The sequence below is a fragment of the Myripristis murdjan genome, chromosome 1 (genome assembly GCF_902150065.1).
Source record: "Myripristis murdjan chromosome 1, fMyrMur1.1, whole genome shotgun sequence".
Lineage (NCBI taxonomy): Eukaryota > Metazoa > Chordata > Actinopteri > Holocentriformes > Holocentridae > Myripristis > Myripristis murdjan.
The window spans coordinates 15,558,336-15,581,460 of NC_043980.1; the positions used below are offsets into that span (position 1 = coordinate 15,558,336).

At 42.8% G+C, this 23,125-nt stretch overlaps 1 protein-coding gene across 3 annotated transcripts in view; it reads right to left on the minus strand.

Annotated features, from left to right (window-relative positions):
- palm3 (paralemmin 3) overlaps positions 1-21,749 on the minus strand; it is a 34,353-nt gene extending 12,604 nt beyond the window's left edge. Inside the window, exon 1 of one of the 3 annotated variants that reach the window (XM_030058904.1) lies at positions 21,706-21,749. The gene's annotated coding sequence lies outside the window, so the exon portion shown is untranslated. Of the gene's footprint in view, positions 1-21,123; positions 21,660-21,705 lie in introns of those variants that run through there. The other 2 variants (XM_030058891.1, XM_030058896.1) reach the window with 2 other exon arrangements.
- Positions 21,750-23,125: the final 1,376 nt, after the last annotated feature.

Here is a 23,125-nt window from a genome sequence, read left to right on the forward strand (position 1 = left end):
AAGAGACCTCTCGCTGACCATCCCTCACATGTTCCACCATGGGCCAACACACTCGCATCTGTAGACTACCGTCTGTGTTGCCCATGTGCACCCCTGTACCAGGACAGCTGGATGTTGCCAGCGGCACAGCGCCATTAAAACATTCCACCGTCACAGTTACCCTCTGTGCACCATGACGCACAGGGTCCAGGCTGAGGGTGCTAGAAATCCCTCATGTGAAAGTGGCTGAGTCCCTCGACCCATCACAGCACACCTTTGAATATCACTGAATAATTGCTGGCAAAGCTTCAAAGCCCCCAAAAAAAAAAAAAAAGGTTTTCAGGACCACCCTAGTGAAAACTTTTACACAATGGTCAATGTCAGTCCCCCCTTGTGTTCTATGAGGAGTTGTTTCTTACTTTAAAAATTATTTTAGCTACCATAGCAACTGCATTCTCACACTGGGAAAGATTTGGTACTACAATGCCCTATTTGTGTTACAAATCATGCAGTGTATCAGACTGTGATTGGAAGCATCACTAATCGCCATCACAAAGCTTTGAACCACAAACCCTCTACTTGCCAACACACACGCAAGCACACACACACACACACACACACACACACACACACACACACACACACACACACACACACACACAATCACAATGTTCCACATAGATAGCCAGCACAAACTAACAAACAGATAGTGCCTAAGGAGACCAATGGGGAAATGCAACTTGAGCTGTGACTTTACCTTTTCCACCCTATTAAAGTCTCAACACTCACATTTCCAATTCACAGAGAAAAAATCTTCCTCTCACTAGCAAAGTGCCAAAATAAGCTTTGATACATCGATCCACAGCATCCCCCTCTCTCTCTCTCACACACACACACACACACACACACAACAAATGAGGTTTCTGGTTTGTCCCCGCGAGGCTGCACAGCAAAGTCGCAACACAGTAAAGCTGATGGTTGCTCCTCCAACACGGTGCATCTCCCAGGGCCTGAGGGAGAGTTAGTTATCATTGCGAGAAACTTCTTCTTACCTGCACCTGAAGGATTCCTTCAGGTGCAGGAGGGAGGGGAAAAGAGGGGTGGGGGTGTGGTCACATGGGAACAGGGCCCACAACAAACAATGTCAGTGTACGGTGGGGGGAGGAAAAAGAAAGAGGAGGATCAAAGAGGATGACGGAAAGGAGAAAAAAGACTGAGAAACAACCCCTAGCACGTCTTTCATTTCACTGGAGTTCTCTTAAGAACAGAGTTGGCGAGACAGATCAGCAGATCGGCAGAAAGTCACATGAACATATACGAGGTATGCAGAGAGAGGCTGGGAGACAAGAGAGAATGCACCCTCCAAGAGGAACAGAGAGGCAGAGAGAGACAAAATCTCATTTCAGCAGTGTTTTGAATGACTGGAGGTGCTATGACAGCTTACAGTATAAGCCTCCGTAGGGAGTGCAGGCTTGTGTCTCATCAGGGCTCCAGGAGAGCGCCCAGAATAGCAGCCAGAGATAAACAAGCAAACACAAACAGAGGCTTTGATGAGGAGGTATTGAGGAGCTCCCCGTAGACACACACTGACTCTGATAATTAGACATGATACAGGAGGGTAGGAAAGGGAGGGAGACAAAGACAAAAAGTTGAGAGACAGAGAAAGTCAAGAGGATCAGAGAAAAGAGAGGGAGACAGGGACAGACCAGGAAAGAAGGGTGACACAGGCTGCAGTGATCAGTTTGGGATTTAATTCCCACTGAGGCTGCCCAAAATACACTCACGTAACTCATGTAGAGTAAAAGTGTCTGCCAAATGGAACAATCTGTGACTGGAGACGGAGAAATGAAGGAAGCAAGAAAATAACTTGTAGAGGATAGAGGAAAAAAACTGTTCAAGGCTTGGGTGAACACTGTGATTTTAGATTCATAAAGACTGTGTTTTACATGGCACTGTGATTATTATGAGGTGAATTTAGGTCAGTCAGTCAGGGTTGAGACATTTCACTCGTCTATACCTGTGCTTCATCACGCTGTACAGCACCTGAGGAGATCATTTACTCTTTATCATGTTCACTGTGAACTCTCCACTTGATCAAAAGAAGCAGAAATTCTATTGCTGTTATAATTTAACTTGAATGATGAATCCTTGCACCTTAGCTGTGAATTTTCACAGAACTCCCACAGTCCTCTGCAGTTGCTGACTGCACCCTCGCCTCTGTCAATTATCACTATCCCCAAGAAGACATCTCACCGAACAAAACAGCAACAGCAAAATACCAATATGGCGCCGGGCCATGAACACAGCCCACTGGCAGCCATTTAATTAGAGACACAAGTTCACCTGTAACACCTGTTGCTTGCAATGAGACAATTCCATTAAAACAGTTGACCTTCTGTTTTCAAAGCAACAATCCCGATCTTAAGAAGCTTGCAAGTTGAGCAAACAGGAGGCTGTGTGACCTCTCTGGTATGACCTCCCACACTCCCTGCCTCTGTCGCCGTCTCTCTTTCTCTCTTGCTAAATCAGTATGCAAGGTTAAACGCGAAAAGCATGAGGTGCAGTAGTCCGAGGGGCATTAAGGGGATTCTGTAAAACACCCCAGTGCGTTATAAGTGATTGACAGTGTGTGTACAATGAGCAAAGGCCCAAGAACTACACACTACTGTAGTGTTACAATTGGCCGTATAGTTCAATGTTTCTTGCATTATCCAATGTATTACATAGTTCAGGGCAGCTTGGCTGCTAAACAGAGGACAGACACAGCAGGAGCCAGATGTGCTTTCTCTATCTTGTTATTTAGGTCTGTTGCATTAGATACACGCCCAGTCAACATTCACACACATAGCATCACACATTCCAGAAACAAGGCATGGACAGTGGTTGGCCTGTCCATGTCCGGGTAACTGGCCAATTATTCTCGGTTGCGTTTAAGTCCAACCTATGTACGGGGCAGGCCCAAGCCCAAGAACATAAATGTGTATCATTTCCTGATATCGACGCGCTTTCTGACTGAGATCCTGTGGGAGCTCTGTCACACTGAGACCAGCGCTGCTTTGCTTATATGTGACCATAATAAATATTGCATCAGAAAATTGAAGACTGACTCCGGTCTGTCCTTGGGCTTTCAACAAAAGAATCGGGAGCTAACAATTGGTGCCGGTGACCTGGATTGACTGACTCTGAGACCGTGTCCGATTGAGGACCGCCGGAGTCGATTGGAGGAGAAATTTTTTCAGACAATTCCAGGGCCCTAAAACAAAGGTAAAGCAGAAAACCTTTTCCATCTGAAATTTCTGCACATTGGACATACTAAATTAAATTGTCTGATTAATGCTACCCTCTGATCGCTAAATTCGCTAAAATCATAGTAGCCTAAAATTATGGGAAAATAAATAACTGTGTTATCAACTGAATGGTCACATGTAAAGTATAAACACATAGACTCACGTGAGGGAAGGTGAATAAGTGCCCTAGTTCTAATTTAAATTCTAAAATCTAAAGGTTTTATAGGACGCTAGAGTTTCCACTTAAAGTGACTGCCAAATAGTCCGATGCCGGATTATTGCCAAATAGTCAGAGACCAGAGAACAGAGAAAGTCTGATGTCAGGAAAAGGTTCTGATGTCAGGAAAAAGTTCTGATGTCGGGAAAAGGTTCTGATGTCGGGGAAAATCCTGATGCCACTAGGTGAAATTTCCTGTATTTCTGTAGACAACAGGCCTAAGGTTCAATAAGGATACAGGGAAAGTTTGTTATTTTTCATACCAATGTGGGGTGGTTTCCTACTTGATTGATGTTTTTACTGTGCATGTGGCAGTGTATCGAACAGTTGAGACTGGTCGAGAATTCCTGCACTGACACAGATCTCAAGTAGTTCTGAAAGGGGGGCATTGGAATAGATTAGAACGGGGATTTTTTAGTTTAGGGTGTTGCAGAGGTGGTGAATTAAAACGAGTGGTTAGACTGGGAGAACCCCCAGCGATTAAGCGCACAGAGCACTAGGCTCCGTGTAGAAGCTTCTTAATCGGGTCCCCACTCGGGCACTGTGCCATTCACCCTCTCTGAATAACACGTGTACATATTTAATGATGTTGCAAAAGGTTATTGACAAATGGAAGGACTGTAAACCCGGCTCCTTCTGGTCGGTGCTGTTAGAAACAGTAAAGAGGTGGCGTAAGAAAGCTACAAAGGAGGCAAAAGCAAAATTTCATGAGACAGGAGTATGGCAAAGAGGATGGGCAGAAAAAGAAGCAAAAAGGACAGAAACATTTCTGCCTAATTGCCAGTGTTGTTTGGGAGAAGTTAAATTCCCCATTCACGAGGTGCCAGTTAAGACCTTGACTTCTCCGGAGACACACTGTGCCGAGTTTAGAGATAACACGTCCAAAACAAAAACAATTCAGACTCAATGTGCCAGGCCCAGAGACAAAACAATTTCACCAAAAGCAACTGAGATTGCTCCGGCACCCACAACCTCGCCCCCTCCCTTCGCTGAGGCAAGGGCGATGTTGGAAGCAATCCAACACCAGATGCCTCAAAGTGAACCCACCAGCTCGAAAACAACTAGCACGCCTCCAAATACCACTTCTGCTATGGCAGAAGTAGAGCTACCTACTTCAGTCGTTTTGTCTGATACCTTTGAGCCCCCAACAGAACAATCTCGATCAGACGCTACACCGTCTGAACATGAATACGTGAACAGCCCTGGAGCTGCAGGTGGTGACACCACTGTACATGGGGCACCCTTTGCTGTTGAGCGAAGAGGGCTCCGTGATGGGAGAGTATCTGTTGATTCATCACGTCACCCTCACAGGCATGATCATGGCAACATTAACACTTGTTCAGACACCCATCGTCGTCACCATCAAATGCCTTTAGTGACAGCAACCACCACTGGAGGCCGCGCCTCCACCTCTTATTCGCCCTTTTCTCTACTAGACACAACACTGATTAAGACCAAGCTGCCTGACATCAACAAAGGGGGCGCGCCTTGGATAAAGGCATTTTTGGAGACATGCGCAGGCGTAGTCCCTGCTCTGGGTGATTTCAGACGTGTGTTTGCAACTTGCACGTCCTTGGGAATGTTGAGAGAAATAGAGCAACACTGTCTGACTGATGCAGACCCAGACGATGTGCCTTTGAGTCACTTGGTTCATTCCCTTTGGCCTGCCATAAGAGAAAAGTTTCCGGTGCAGATGCGGTCAGCTGAGTTGAGTCGCATCCCACCTGATGAGGATGAGAAAGGGGCTGCGTATTTACTTAGAGTACGGGAAATGTGGCAGGACAGAACTGGTGAAGATCCTGTTGACAATGAGACTCTTGAATTGCTATTTAGGGGAGCAGTTGAGGCTTCAGTGCCCCCGTCTACACAAGCTGCACTCAAAAAGGTGGTAGGACTGCCTGTCATGAACTATCACATGTGGGCGGCCCATGTCACTCAATACCTGGATAATGAGCTTGAGCAACGCATTCAGGAGAAAAAAGATTTGTTCTCCCTTAAGACACAGTTGGTTAAATCACAACTAAGGGAGATAAGAGATAAAGAAAAACAGAATAAAGCATCTGTTAAACAGCTTCTCCAACAGGCTCCTCCTCAAGTGCCACCCCCTGTGCAGCCCCCTCCTCAGGTGCCTTACAGCCCTCACCCGGAACTAACACCCTACCCTCATTCACAGGCAGTAAAACAGAACAGACCTTGTTGGTTCAAAAACGTTTGGCGAGGCAAACTATACGATCACAAGCCCAAATCAAGGCCAAGCAGAGATGATACATGCTACACATGCAGAGGCTACAGACACTGGGCTGCACGTTGTCCGACCTACTCACACCCACCAGACTTCCGTGTTCCACAATATGATTATGACATTTATCCGCCCCCACAGCATGGTTCTACTATGCCCTGCATGAACCAGATCAGGTTGCCATAGTCAGGTGCAGAGGACACCGAAATGGAAGGGACCATTTAAGGTGGCTGAAGTTACATCACACTGTGTGAAGATGTGGTTAACAGACAACAGGCTAAGTGACTGGATACACAAGACCCACTGTGTATTGACCCAGGACCCAGACGACAGAACATTGACTGAGGTTCGGACTGACTTAGGAACCTCTCCTACTGACACTGACTGGACACTTGACCTTGACTGGGACACACTTAGACACGGAGATGGCCATAATTGTATATAGGAGTGTATATATACTTTCTATTTTATTTCTGTTTTTATCTATTTCACTAGCACAGTGCTGGGGTTGTTACCATTGCATTTCACTGCTGCTGTACTTGTACATTCATGCATGTGACAAAGATGAATCTTGAATCTTGAATATTGTACCATGAGACTATGGACGTGAGGCAACAATGCGGCAGATATCAGAAATCAGAAATCTTAATTGTCATTATGCCAAAAGCATAACAAAATTATGGGGGTTTTCCATTTCCAGCGTTTCATCAGAAGAATAAAGGAGAAACAACTAACAACAAGATTAAAAAAAAATATATGACAAGCAGTTTAAAAGCAACTGAAGCCTCAGTTAAACCAGAAAAAAATAGCATTCACACACAACAGAAGTACTTATGTACTTACGTCAGCAAGCGTATAGTGGAGGTCACTGTGCGTGCTCAAAAGGGACAGCCCTTATCTCATAACATTGGCGACAACGCCATTTAAAGGATATCACTAAATATTTCGCACCATGGACAGGATACAGGGCCTGTCTCTCTCTCTTTCTCTATTTTACTCACAGTCACACACACACACACACACACACACACACACACATACACACACACACACACACACACACACACACACACACACACACACACACACACACACACACACACACACACACACACACACAAGAAGCATTTACACCACCTTTAATAGCAGCTTTAAATGATAGGCCTTTGAATTACTGGAATCATGAAATGCACACACATAATTTGAGCTCAGATTACATAGTCTGGAAATATTAGAACCATCCACTTTCCATGGAAAGTTCTTGCAAGAAACAAGTTGTGTGACAGACTGCAATAAAGGCTATTTACATTTAGACAACATAAATAAATTCAGGGTTATGAAGGACAATATGCAGATGTGTTGGATTATGGAAAAATAAAAGAAGAATTAGTCTAAAATGACAACACATTAAAATATTAAAGCTCAGAGAGAGCGGAAAGGGCTGGGGAGTTTTTCTGATACAGAGGCTTCCTGAAAGATAGTAATTGACTTTATTGATATGGGGGATCTGACTATCATTTCTCAAAATGTAAATGGACTCAATAATTGTATCAAAAGAAAGCTCTATAGCTTAAAGACCACATCAGAAGAATTGGCAGAACATTTAGGGATCCCTTAGCTGATTGGCTTGATCTGCATTCGAAAATTGGAGAATTTTGATAGTTTCTGCATAAATTCCCTGCACCACCTCCTTATAGATTAATTTAACACCCCAGAGAGATGATTCCTGTGGTCTCCCTCCCTGAGCCCGGGGAGGACGAGACTGAAGTGGACCTGGATGAAGACGACTACAACAACCAAGAAGACCGTTTTTGTATCCCTGAACCCCATATAGACACATGATATACGCTAATGCTAATACATAACCATATACTCGCATACACATAGGGGCGTGAGACTTATAGGCTTTCATAGAAATGTTTACTGTTTTCCATAAACTGTGCAAGAAGAATTGCTGCTGATAGTTGCTAATAACACTTACACATAGCCAGCTTACACATATCTGCTGACATATAGGTTGCTAGGAAGGTAGGAACATATGCCTCTGCTTAAGATTTAAATTATGGGTTTTTGTTGTTGATAAAATAAGAGTATACCAAAAGGGGGCATTAAAACCCGATGCTTGATTGTGTTGCTTATTTAGGCTGGGAATCACTGGCAGTTTGGGGGGGCTGACTGGCTGGTTTTCCGCCTAAAGCGGTACCGCAATGAAGAATAACATTCTGACCTAGCTTTGTTGACATAATAAAATTATGTCAAAAGGGGGATTGTTACAATTGGCCGTATAGTTCAATGTTTCTTGCATTATCCAATGTATTACATAGTTCAGGGCAGCTTGGCTGCTAAACAGAGGACAGACACAGCAGGAGCCAGATGTGCTTTCTCTATCTTGTTATTTAGGTCTGTTGCATTAGATACACGCCCAGTCAACATTCACACACATAGCATCACACATTCCAGAAACAAGGCATGGACAGTGGTTGGCCTGTCCATGTCCGGGTAACTGGCCAATTATTCTCGGTTGCGTTTAAGTCCAACCTATGTACGGGGCAGGCCCAAGCCCAAGAACATAAATGTGTATCATTTCCTGATATCGACGCGCTTTCTGACTGAGATCCTGTGGGAGCTCTGTCACACTGAGACCAGCGCTGCTTTGCTTATATGTGACCATAATAAATATTGCATCAGAAAATTGAAGACTGACTCCGGTCTGTCCTTGGGCTTTCAACAAAAGAATCGGGAGCTAACAGTAGCAGCCTCTCAGTCAATCAGCCTGACTGCATGGATTCACTACTAACATTCCTCATCCCTTGGTTTGTGTGTGTGTGTGTGTGTGTTTGTATAAGAATGTATGTTTGCCTAGTGGGGTACCATGAAGTCTATATGCCGAGTGCTAGCATAGTGACATTAGCTCTGTGGGAACAGATGGGAAAACAGTGGGGTGTCTGGAATGAAAAACTAAACTAAGGAATCACTTAGTTGCATAGCTCAATGCCTGCGGCCTTCTCTGATACACATGTACACACACACACACACACGCGCGCACGCACGCACGCACGCACGCACACGCACACACACACACGCACACAAACACAGGTAATACATACAAGTTAGGCATGCATATTTTACTGTATACTGAAATGGAAATGGCAACCTTCAGCAATATTACTTGCAAATTGCAAGAGGCTGCATTATTTATTTATATATTTATCTCTTAATCAAAAGGTGTTCCAGAAGAACTTCTCAACAAACTATTTCTGTGCTCAGTAGTATCCACTAACACGCATATAAGAGAAAGTCTTTTCATTATATTCAAACAGAGTAAATCCCAAACAAGGAAAAGCATTAGCATTTCATTTCTCTGAGTGCATAGAAAAGAGTTCCCTGAAAAGACACGCCAACACACCCATTAACAGAGGAAAAGGCTAAAGTACAATCAGTGTAATTGATGGGGAGCGCTCCCATATAGTCACTGCCTCCTGTGGCTCTGTATTACTTCAGACTGACTCATAAAACATAACATGAATGGTGAAGCAGGGACACTGAATGCAAAGTTGCTAAGCTACCCATGCATAACACAGACTCTAGGAAGCTAGACCACCTACACACTGTCTACAGGTGACTGGGCACTAGCTACTGGTGAGTCCACTCAGAGATGGATACACTGGCACACTGCACTGCCAGAGGTCAGAGTGTCGGCCATTTCAGCATCAAGGACAACTTTCACAGGGACAGACAGCAGCTGTCGCTACCCACTTCAGACCAAACATGCTCTTATACCCATGTTTTACAGCCTCACATAAAAATTTGTGATAAAGCTCCTACCATTGTACCCATAATCCAGTGTGTCCTGTCTAGATATGAAACACAGTTTAGACACTCAACATGATGCAAAAGTATAAAAAACCCATGAAGGAGCTGGAGACCTTGATGCCTTAAACCACGTGTCCAGCCATGTGCCACAGAGGGCCAAGAGGCTGAAGTGTTTTTTTTTTTTTTTTCCAACCAAAAACTCCACCAGGTGATTTAACTAATTAGTCCTTTCTCTCTGCTTGAAGGTGAGGTGATCAGTGAAATCACCTGGTGGAGTTTTTGGTTGGGATGAAAACATGCAGACTCTTGGCCTTCCATGGCAACAGTTTGACATCCCTGCCTTAGAACTTAAATTTGAAACATTTCTGGGGAAAAAAATCCAGTTTCCTTCTCTCATTTAATGTTATTTTATTATTCCTTCTGATTCATTTATCATTTCTTTCCTGTAGCTGTTGTGAACACATTGTGACTCTGTGTTGGTTAATGGGACACAGCGGTAGGTAAAATGTGGTATTTGGAGCAGGCTAGGTTGTTTTCATATTGATTTGAGAACTTTTATGCATAACGGACCCTGTTAGCAGTGTCTGAATTCCCCCACACATCAGAATGGGTTTTCATGCTGGGTTCCAGGGCTCTAGTCTGGTATACCAAGACCAGCAGGCTGGCACTACGACACCACCAAATATCTGTAAGTACACCCGCTATATCATGTTTATGGCAGGTTTTAGCACCTTGGCTAGTCTTAAGTTGTTATAACCAAACATCAACTTTTCATTGTAAGTGACATCAGAGACAGCTTTTGCCAATTGTCATAACCTTGGCTAATGTCAAATTGTAAAGACAAAGACAAGTGTCATGTTGTTATGACAAACACATCCCTGGCACTGTCAACTTGAAAGTGATATAATTGACTGAATGGCATTTAATGACAGTCATAAATACTCTTTAATGTTCATGACAGCTATCATGACAAGGTAATGACAGCGTTATGTCAGTCTCGTCAAAAGCCCTTCAAATGAAATGTTACCCTGTTATGTAACTGAATCCTCACAAAAATATCATCCATGCTTACCTTAAATGTTTTGTTGTTAATTCAAATGGTAACACTGATAAGGCACTTGGGGTTACCTTGCGCTCTAAACTTAACACCATGCTGTAAAATGTGGTCCTATGCATGCTTAGTTCAAATCAGGCAGCGACCCAACTGCAGCAACAGTCTGTAGAAGGATTCAAAACCTGTGACCTTTCAGTCACGAGACTCTCTCTGACCAGAGTGCTGCAAAAATATCACCCCACAGTCACAGATATCAGAGTCAATGATAAGCTTCTCTGATGAACAGTCATGCTTGATAGTCTGTCATTATAAAGGAGCGACGGTCATTGACAATACACCTGCTGTCTGTGTGTAGTGTGTGTGTGTGTGTGTGTGTGTGTATGTGTGTGGAGGCAGGAGCAGTGATTTGTCTAAAATAAACTAGGATGCACTGTACATTAAGTTAAGGGGTTGCGGTGACAGATCAATGAGCAGTATTTTTCTGAAAGGGCTGATTCTGTAAATATTGGTCACTGAACACACAACGTGGTTCAGCATATGCCAGGTTTCTAAAACAGCTTCAGGACTAAGGGGGTGGTGGGGGTCATAAAAAGGCCACCCAGTGACATTCTGTTTTTTTGTGCAATGATGCAATTACACTGCTGTTAGACCCCTGGCCACCCTGCTTCACGGTACTTTGATGTTTCTGCTCCATTTCTCAGGGAGAAAGAGCAGGCATACTAGAGAGCAAGCAGAAAGAGAGGGAAACAAGGGTGGGGGGGTCGGATTGTGTGCCCTCAATTACAAAAGCACTCTGTGATATCAGTGCATGTACAAGTACTAACGTTAATGGTTTCATTAATTTGTAATACCTGCATTAGTGACGCCTGGCTGGAATCATTTTTGCTTAGAGAGCACAGTTCAAATGCCGAGGGCTGGTTCACAGCCATGTATGCTCAGTGTCATCAGTGATACCACCAGTAGCATCTCTATGCCCCCTTACCCCGTATCTATTCAGCATTAGTACCACAGGATTTTCTAGTCACTTCCTTCTATGAAGTACCAGTGTAGCGATAGTGTAGCAAGCGCATAAAATGTGAGACGAGAAAGGCTTTACTACTGTAAACTGTAAATGCTGGAACTGAACTAGATGAAAATAAAGTAGAGGGTTTAGAAAAAGCAATAGCACTTGGGCTTGAACTAAATCTTTTCCTTGAGGGGGTGAGAGAGAAGGGTAGCGGGGGTGGAGGTGCGGGGGGAGTGGGTGCTCCAAGGCCGCTGCAAATTGAAAATATCCTTCCATCCATGTTTGGGAACAGGACGAGAACAAAAACTGCTGTCCTCCAGACAACAGGAGACAGGACATCCAATCGTAACGACCCTGATCTCTGATCTCACACATCCCCTGCTGTCGTCATTTGCTGTCGCTCAGGAAGAGCCTTACTGAAATAGACACCTAACCAATTGTAAAACAAATTCCTGGAGAGAACTTCAATCAGAGACGAGGCAATAAAAGAGGCAATCACTCTCTGGCTTGAGGGATGGTCAGAGCGAATTGTTGTTAAGTGCTTTTTCATCAGCTATTGATTTGAAGTTCTTTTGCAGACCATGCTGCAGAAATAGCATTATTGGAGATGGATATCCTGCTTATCTAGATAGAAATAAATCTGAGACATGGTAGATTGGATTTTTTTTTTTGTGTGTGTGTGTGCTTGTTTGTGTGTGTGTGAACGCCTGTGTACGTGACTATGTGTGTGTGGTATGAGTGGAACTTGTGGTGTTTGGATGGGCCAGCTCCAACAGAGCAAGGTTTCTCTGATTGACACTCCAGGTCACGGGAATGAAAACACCGCATTCCACGTGTTCCTCTGCGCATGTATGTGTTCTTCTGTGATGTGTGTGTTTCCAGCCTCACGGCGCTAACAGTATAGTAGACCTGAGAGTGCGTCGGGGATTATCAAAGTCAACAACATACGTCGTAGAATCACTCCAAGTCATTCATCACTGCTGCACTTCACTGACATGACAGACCCGCTGCCGCTAGGCTTCTGAGGTAATGCAAAAGTTCACGACGTACTATTTACGCCTCAGAGCATCAAAGCCTCCATCAACCCACCAATCACATTTTCAACGCGTTAACCTAGCAGATGCATGCGCAAATGATCATACTGGAACAAGTACTGTACATTTCACAGCATCAAAGGCAAGAGAATATCAAAAGAAATCTCCAATAGGTCCCAGTGTTCAGTCAGTGGTTACACTAAAAAAAGTTTAATGCACTGACAATCGACAAATCGTGTTCAGAGGAGAATGATGTAACAATAGCACCCAAAGGAGCAAATTCCTTCTCTCACATCTCTTCTATTCATACTCTCACAGCTACAAGAGGCCTGGGAGGGATCAATGGCCTTCTGTCAGGTACCACACACACACACACACACACACACACACACACACACACACACACACACACACACACTTACACACCAACACAATAGAGTCTCTGTTCAGAAGGTGGTAGGGTGGTCTAAGCCTTCGCTTGTGCTCTACCCGAAACGCATCCTTCCCCTCGTCTGGTAATGAAACAGTTATACACCTACACACACACAAACACACACAGACACACACACACACACAGAGCCTGTACTTGATCCCTTCCCTCTACACTTTCCATATGGGCTGATCCACTATTTATTGTGCCATGGAATTTACAGTGTTAAACCATTAAGGCTTTAGGGGCTCACTGACTGTTTTGAATATAGATTAATATTTACGTGCATATGTCTTAATATTGTCCTTTAACAAATACAGGCAACCCTCCACATTCAAAATATTAACTGAGAGATGAGAAAATAATTTCTGCAGCCCTTATATATACACCATACATCCATACAGCAGATGAAACTCGACAGAATGACAAAATCTTGCTGTCATCCACTCATCCAATCAATCGAGAGGCCTATAGTGATTAATGCAGTTATTCAGCACATAGATGTGCAGGGCGAGACTGAAGAATGAGCAGGCGCTGCACAGCTTCGGTGAGTAAGCTGGGCTCACTCAGTATGATTAACAGGCAGGATTATCTATTTAATCCAACCGTGAAGAAGTCAGATTGTTGCACTAGTTCATCTGGACATGTGTGCTACAAAAATCACTTTCTGAGGCGTCTATCAGTTAAATCACAAAAGCTCTGGCGTCAGTGAGGTCACGCCACTCTGGCCTAGATGTCTCTACTATATACTTGTAATTCTATTTAGAAAATGAGTAAATAAAAGCTAATAATGGATTATTCGGCTGGTTATATGTATATTCTCTGACTGTTAGCATATATTGTCATATTGAATATGTGTATGATTTTGTTTTTATGTTCACATATATTACCCAATACCTAAAGTGATGTAACATCACTGTCCTAAATGTAATATAAACTTCTGTGATTAGGACTCCCTTTGCATTGCATTTGGGTTGTACAGATGGCCCAGACGCTGCCCATTTAAAAATATAATTAAACATGTACAGCTGTAGTCTCGAAAAGTGCCAGGCTGAAAGGCAGGAGACTATGGGTCATCAACTGTCTCCCACCAACTGTAAACCAGACTGGCTGACTCACTGTGGTTTCATGTTAAGGCGTTCGTGAACTCTCCTATCTACAGTTTTATCTCCTTAAGCATTGAGCATTAATGCTTAGAGACATGCATTAGTGTCTATAATAAGCAAGCAAACCCCAGTCTATTACACTGTAGTGGAATGCAGAGTGTGTGTGGTATTCTGTTAAGAGTGAAGATTACAAGCTATCTGCGGCTGCATGGGAAACAGAGTCAGTGTGGCCAAGGGCAAAGCTGCCCTTTACCCCTGACTGAGGGTCATTACAGTCTCTCCTGTATCTTTATGGCAAGTAAATGATGGTAGTGTAATGTGAGACCTACATGCCATGTCGACTAAGCAGACTTAAAAATACAATTAAACACAATCTACACATATTGTACAAGTGCCTGTGATCCATTTACAACACAAGAAGGTGACTCAAAGTCTGAATCAACAATCACAGAATAACAACTGTCCCTTCTGTTTTAAAGTGGATTTATGGCCATCTTGACCCAACTTTGAGCAAGACAGACAAAAAGGGAAAGTGAGGTAAAGACGTGAAAGGTCAACATTGTGGCGAGTCTGTTCAAACAAAGACTGACGAAGGAGCAAGCGCCAACACAAGACAAGAGGGCTCATAACCTGCCACACATTCCACACAGCTGACAAATCATCACAGGCAGAGACAGAGTGGGAACTAGAACTAGCAAAAATATAAGGGTGAATGAAAGAAACAAACAGGAGACAAGACAGCGAGGGAGAGACATTATCACTAGGAAAATGTTGCAAGTAACAGGAAGACGTTAAGATGAATGAGACAGCATGCATTAGGGGAAATGAAGGGAGGGATCACAGTTTGAGACACCTGTTCTGACAAGTCCTGACAAGACACCTCGGGGTGTCACACAACATAAACATTCTGTCAGCATCTACGTCAAAACGTAGCGGCCTGACACACATACAGAGCATGGAGAGACACCACAATAAAGTTCTGCAACGTCTAAATGCCACTCTTCATTTCTCAGTGGCTCACATGCACAAACACATGCACAAAGAGGGATTTCACAAGGATCAAGATGCGCCTGAAACTTGTGTCATACTGGTGTGCCTACAGTTTAAAAAAAAATGATATTCACCACTGTAAGCACGATGCTGAGAAATCATCCAAAAACAGAATTGATATAAACACACTGAAAATCATTCTGGGGCTGGGCGATACGGCAAAAAAAAAAAAATTACCATGATAAAATGCATTACCATTATCAGTCTATATCAATCATTTTTTTGACATATATCAAATTATTATTTTGTCACATTTAAAAACAGCTTTTTGCTTTTGTATGAAATCTGAACAATCCAAAATACTAATAATTAGCATTATGCTGATCTTTTTTTAGCCACCAAAACAAGAGTGCACTTCCTGTACGCGGTGTGTGTTTTCTCACTCATGACCGGGCGTGAAACTAGACCTTCCTCTATTCTTGCTACATGATCTGTGTTTTGATTGATTTTTTTACTAAACATGTTCTAATGTTTATACTGAGGCAAAATATATTGCGATAATTAATGTCATTTTTTTTTAATTGCCAAGCCCTAACTCATTCATGGTGATATTTTTCTGCTTTTTGACCTTTTTTTGATTAAAATATTTTGAAATGTTCAACTAATGAGATTTCACACACACCTGCAAACACTATTCTAGCTGTTTGGTCCTCTCTGCTTTTTAAGCATGAGTGCACACGACGTGTAATAGCTTGTTGCAGTGGTTTGTCTGTCTGTGTGCAGAGGTATTAGTGAGTGTGTGTGTGTGTGTGTGTGTGTGTGTGTGTGTGTGTGTGTGTGTGTGTGTGTGCATGTGTGTGTGTGTGTCAAACAGGTTTTGGAGAGGAATGCAGGACTGGTCTAATCCGGTCTCGGTTCATTTTCACTATTGTCATAGAGTCAAAAGCTTGGAGGTCTGTGTGTCGCTAGGCCTCGTAGCTCAAGCAAGATTACACACATCATCCAACACAACACACGGCAGCTTAGTTCAGAATTAAAGTTCAGCAGCACAGCTCGGTACAACCTTACAAAGACATCTGCCAATCTGAACTCCCAACAGATATGATGTTCCCTGAAATGTTTTACCTTGAAATATCTGTTGGGGAGATACTAACTCATTCAAACCTCGCAGTGTTGAAACACAGCCTTTGTGTAAACCTATTCTGCAAGGATGTCTAGTCACCTTGTAGCCCGCAAGTCAGGCAATCTAATGTTTAACTTTCCTCCTTCCTCATTATCGGAGCGGACAAACAAGCTGACATTCCAGCCCGCCAAGAAGGAAATTAGAGATAATGCGCTCATCCATCCATCCACACCCCCTTACACTCTCTGGAATTATAGCTGTGAGGAAGCCAGGGAATGCTTTCATATCAAATCTCTTTCTGAAATCTGTGAAACCTAAATGTTAAGAGTTAAATGTTATATTTAAGTTGAGGATAAACCTTTAGGGCCCACATATATCAACCTCTCAGCACATGAGTACATATTCATGACTCGGGCTCAAGGACCTTTGACCTCCAAAACTGTGTTCACCTGAAAGAAAAAAAAAAATCACTGTTGCAATTAGCTCACTGTCAGCAGGGTAGACATGTGTTTCTCTTAACCTAGGCAGCTAACCTAAAATATTCTTCACCATTTAAATGAGAATTTCCTGTTCAAATTTTGAGTTTTTTCTTCTTTTCTAGTAGCCTGATCAATGTTGGTTTGTTGAAAGGTCAAAGGGATTGTTAAACTCTCTGCCTCCACGTAAGCCAACCACAGTTTACACATTACTATCTGAGGAGCTTTCTAAAACCAAGGGAAAACAAAGATAGACAAAGCTGGTAAATATATGAATATTCGTGAAAATTATTGCAAAATCTGTCTATTATACATGTGCATCTCCTACTTTGAAACACAAATACCAGTATTAAGTTCAAAAGTACTATAGACACCACAAATGATATTCAGGCGGATAAACAGAGCTTCCAAATATGGCAAACTTAATATATCTGCTCCTCCAATAAATGTTAGCTATTAAAGCATAAATTAACTACTTCAAACATTTGTAATAATTTAACATTGATTTTTTTTTTTAGCTGTGTCTCTTTCCAAATCCGTCCTTACCAGGGTTAAAGGTCTTGGATGGTTCCCATGACCAAACACTGTGGGGTTCACTAACAACTCAGTCAATGACACTATCACCACCGCTACAGTTAAACCACGGTCAACACTCTGGTACACAGGAATGCCTTCATCTCTCTTGGGCAACCGAAAGTGTTCTGCAGAACTTTGTCAACATACCGAGGTTGTAAACACATCTTGGAGAGTCAAGATACACTCTACTGACCTGGGCAGGCAAACGGCATTAGTGGATTAGTGTTTGAGTTGTCTAACATTGGCCAGAACAACATCTGAAGCCCTGCAAGGACACAAGTACTTAATCGCTCAGCAGACATTTTGCCAATTCCAGATCTGAAGCTGTTTTCATTTCATACAAGAAATTTTGGCTGGTGCGAGGAATACCTGAGAGGCTCGATCACAAGCTTTATGGCTGGCGTGTGCAGACAGCATGCGGCACTGGATTCAGATTTTATATTGCATAGGCTACACTGATTAAATGCGCTAGATAGGCTGCAAATGCCAGAAAATTAAACAAACTGTTAAGCGGTAATGCAAATACGATTCAAAGCACGCTTCATGATAACAGCAGGCCTGACGCACAGTCTCTCTACAACAATGCACCAAGAAAAGTGGACAATTCACTATAGTTAAAAATCAACACGTTATGGGGGGTGGTTATAGAGGCAAAGATGGAATGGGAGCCCCATGGCAACCCAAAGCACCATGGATAGTGTTGGAAATAAGGGAACACTCATTGATCAAACGCATCATTCACAAAGTTGGCTTCACAAAGCAAAGCAAAGTGTGGACAGCTACTACCATCGCTGTTACACAACAAAGAGAGTTAGACAGTTAAAACACTGATTTACGGCGCTGCACTCGCAGACTCAACTTTAAAGGGAATCCATGATAAAGAGCTGGGTAAACGCTGGGAAGCTAAGAAGCTAACTTCATCATCATGTCAGAAAGGGCTTATTTCTTTCTTCATGTAATCTTCTCAGGCCATTACCTTTGCACCAATAATAACAACATTTAACAGTCTAATCACTGCCTGCTTGATTAATATATATCATTGGTGGTGTCAGTGCAAGAGAAAGGGTGATTTACTGTGTCTAAAGAGAAAGAGAGGGACAGCGAGAGGGCAAACCTAAGATGGTAAATGTTTCTTTATCTTCCCTCTCCCGCCAGCTGTCAGCTAGAATTTCTCAGTCATAAGTAAACAAACGATTCCACATGAAAAGCATCTCTCTCTCTCTCTACCTCCGTCTCTCATACACACAAAATGATGTAAACTGTCCCATCTCAAAATTCAGCCTATAAAATACACACACACAAAAAAAGGAAAGAAGAAACATACAAGGAACAATGTCCTAATAAAATTCAGACAACTACAAGTCCGGGTCCAAAATTCACACCATTTATCTGCCAAATGTGGGTAAATTTAGGGTTTGATGAGTAAGAAAAAAAAAAATTGGGGTCACAAGCCAGCCAGGTGGCCAGTAAATAATCTGGAATAACCACCTAGGGCCGTGCTTACATCGCTGTGTTTTTATGTGTAAAAGGTTCATTTTGAACCCTGCAAGTTCATGCCTGAAGGCCTAGGTATGGCTGGTAGCTCAGGTATGCTGACAGCTGACATGGTGACATAATCCAGAAACAAAGATTGGAAATGTCCACTGGGCTGTAACATGGCACTCTGCATCTCCATTACAGCATTTCTCAAAGGTGAAAATGAACCCATTACAGTCACAGGGTGGTTACACTTCTCAGGATGATGTTATGTAAGACAGAGAGAGAGAGAGAGAGAGAGAGAGAGAGAGAGAGAGAGAGAGACGTGAATAATCCAGTATCACTTATAGTGGGGATACAAAGAGATCTGCTGAAGGCAATGTGGCAGTGAGAAATTTCCCTCCAGCTGAACGTTCATCCATCAGCCAGCTTGCCAGGAGAAGTAGTGGTGGATTTCATCACTCTCTGTCGCTTTTTCTCTCCCCTCCCCTTTATCTGGCTGTTTTTTTAATCCCCTTACGTCTTGTCAACGTCTGACTCTCTCCTGCTCTTTTCAGTACGATTTAAAAAGATAAAACTCCAGCTGATTGGTGGTGCTGACGACCACACAGTTTCTCATGCCCTTTTATCTGCCTTTTACAGCTATCTCGCCCACTCGTCCTCTCGCACATTAGGACAGATTTCTGCAGACTCGTATCAAAACCAAACTGATTTGCAAATGACAAGCAGATTCTCTCATACCGACCTGCACTTTTTTTTTTTTTGCTACACTTCGCATACGCCACCGAGATAAAACTTTTCTGTTTAACACAAACAGACAGGGCAGAAGATGGAGGGAGTTGAGTCTCATTTCCCCATATGTGATTTTGTTGGTATCTAAACATTTGATCCAACATGTATAAAAGTTATTAGAAGCTATGTGTCACAACTACAAAATCTAGTTTGATTCTTGCACAAGAGAATTGACCTTGATCAAGCTGCGTTCACGATAACCAGCATTTCTGTACAACATCGGTAAACTTCCACTGCTCTGCTGAATTTCCTAAATGTTAAATACTTTCAAGAAATCTTATCTGCAGACTGACAGCACCTGGGGACAGGAGTTCGTGTCAAAAGCTGCGTTCAGCATAGCTTTTTGGCCTTGGTGAACTCTGTCACGACTGCCCGTCATCAGTATTCTCTGAGGGCATGTGACCCCAACAGTGACCCCACATACGCGCAGCTTCTCTTTGAAACTACAGGCAATAGGACCCTTGTTAACAGACCCCTCAAGACAGTAGCTCTTTCCTGAAAGTGCAAATAAGCCAGAGGTGCAGTAAGGTGAATTACACACCCTGGATATGGCCTCAAGCCCCTCACCTCTTCAGGCTGACAGAGCAAAGCTATGTCAGGAGCTCTTGCAGGAATCTCTGCTCATAAAGCTCCACACGCTGAGCTGCATGCTAAGCACTGCAAGTGTGTGTTTCTGTATGATGAGCTGTAAGGCAGCCCTGGGCTCTTTCAAATAAAGCTGTAACAGTGACTTGGCCCAGCTGTGGGTTGTAAGTGCTGAAATACCTCAGCATTTTGCTTTATGACAGGTGAATTAGTAGACACATGTGAGTGTACAAACAAATGTGTGGTTAATGTGAGATGCAGAACTTGATATCCTGTTTCTGTGTAGCGTGGGTGTGTGTGTGTGTGTGTGTGTCTGTGTGGTGATAGAGCTGAAGCAGCAGCAAGCAGCAAAACATCACAAAATGCCATCAGCTGAAAAGCCTTACCCATTGCATCATGAAACTGTCCCTTATGCCTTGCAGATGTGCAACAGAGACCTTGACTCTCTATTTGGCCCTGTGATAACTACTCAAAAACTTTCAGTACTGATGGAGCTTTTAAGGAAAAATAAACACCCCATAGTAATACTACAGTAAGTTTTATAAGTATACATACAGTACAGCGCCATACTTTAGGGGATAAAACACAACAAACGTTTAAAAAAGCATTTTACAGCATTTTTTGTAAGGTTAGTCAACCATGGTGCCTGTGCAAAGTCTTACAATGTCCGGATATATTAGAGGTGCACTATTTTCGGCACTGATACAGTATGTCAGAGTGTATTTATTAATATGTAACCCTTTGGTTTTAATGATATTAAGAGGTCAGGCAAGTCAACAGCTGGTGAGGCTGTCCAATTGTCTGGCTGGACTCATTTCCACCAGCTGGCCCCGTTTCAAGAGGAGTCCACCCACCAGCACACCAAACCTGCCTGCATAACTCACATACACATTTACAGAGATGAGAAAGAGAGTTTGAAAACAGCCCATAATAGACCTACCTGTTTCAACGTGGCCACTTGATACAGCAAGTCCAATGAAATATTCAAAATGAAACCAAGTAGAAAACTGAAGCGAGCTACTGCGAAACTAGACCAAAACAGCGCAAAAAAAAAAAAAGAAAAAAAAAAAAAAAAACACTGCCAACTTTCTTCCAGTTCGATGCGTTTTGTGGCGAGAAAGGAAGAAATAAGGTGAAAAAATAAATAAATAACACAAGTCCTCCTGTGTAACGTTAGCAAAACACCTGAGTGGCGACCTGGCTCTGAAACGCGAAGCTTTCACATGAGCGCGACGTCGGGAAATTTTCCTCAAACTTTACCGCTCAGTAAAGTTTGATTTCAGGGGGAAAAGCGGCGACATTCGTGAGAAAACGAAGCGAAACCGTGTCGGAGAGTCACCGGGACCGCCTTGCTTCGTGTCTGAACCCGTTCCCGTGGTGGGCTAGACTGGGTCTGGCCGGTGGATACCTGACTCCAGTCATTACCATGAGGCCAGCCCTTCGTCTGACAGCAGCAGCAGCAGCCGCCAAATGTTTCCTGTTGTCGCCCCGTGTGACTGCAGGTGGAGGGCAAATAGATTACCTTTCCTCAAAAGCAACAGGTTGCTTTCTACGACCACTTCACTTTCCCTGTCCCGGTCTGACTCTGCCATTCTACCCCCCAAACTTATAGGGGAGAATAATTAAATCAATTATTAATATTTAACACTTCCATTTGCTTCCTGCGAGCTAAAACCGGCGTCAGCAGTAGCCTGATAACGAGAAACCCCGCAGGCTGTAGGATCTCACTGTTATAATTCTGGCCACTGGCTTCAAAACTACAGTAGGCTAACTCAAAGATAACACTAATTCAAAAGCTAGAACTCTGTATTGATTTAAGTGCAACCATAAACCTGTTCTCTAGCACTGGAAAAGGCCTCAATATGCGCCTTAAAAAAATGCATCTCAGAAACCATGCTGGCCCATAATTTTCACAAGTTATAAGGGATAAAAGGTTAGATTTGATCAACAAGTACTTCCTTATTTTAGTGCAGACTGCAGCATGCATTTCTGAGTCATGGCTGGGTGCAAATGAGAGATCAAGGACCTCAAAGCCAGTCTAGTGAGGATTTGTGTTTTGCCTCACCATGTGGTATTCATCTGAAATGATGATTCTGAGCTTGAGGTTTCAGTGTTGGTGGCTGCCTTTGCAGGGATCCCACTAGTAAAGGGATTAAAAGACCAACAAGAATACCAGTGGCCCCTAGCCTGCCCACCTCACAAGAATCAGCAGTGCTCAGTCCAAACAAAATTGTCTTAGGCATGGCATAAACCTCTATGACTCATGGCTAATATTAGGGGCCTTTTAAATGCTTACACTGCCGTCTTTGCTTGGACTATGTATGTAAGTATGTAATATTATTGGCATGATCGTCCATTTAGTTGAGGACATCAGCGAGTTTCCAGGAGAGAGAGAGAGAGAGAGAGCGGTGGGGTGCAAAACTAGTGATCAGGCAATACATTGATATTGAATATTGAATGCCTAATAATGTAGCAACTGCAAGATAATGATTATATGTTTACATTATATAATTACATGATTTGGTATGGTAACTACAAACATTATGATATGATCACACATTATTTTGTATTCAAGCAAAACAGTTATTTCAAATCTTTAACAGGAAGTGATCCATTAGGAATGATTAAATATTTGTATGCAGCTGTACCCACTGACAATTTTGCATTGATATCTTTCACACACACACACACACACACACACACACACACACACAGAAATAGATAAATAAACAAAATTTTCTTCTGTCCCACATTATCGTCCCTTAATACCTAAATCCACCCGGATGTGTGAATGATAAAATCATTCATTCAACAATGAAACCAAGGACATGCTAAAGACAGAAGTCTATGTTCATCTATTCTATAGCTTCACAAAATAATCTAGGCCAAGCTATTTTTATGTATATTTCATTATAGCTTACTCATATTTCATTTATACTACA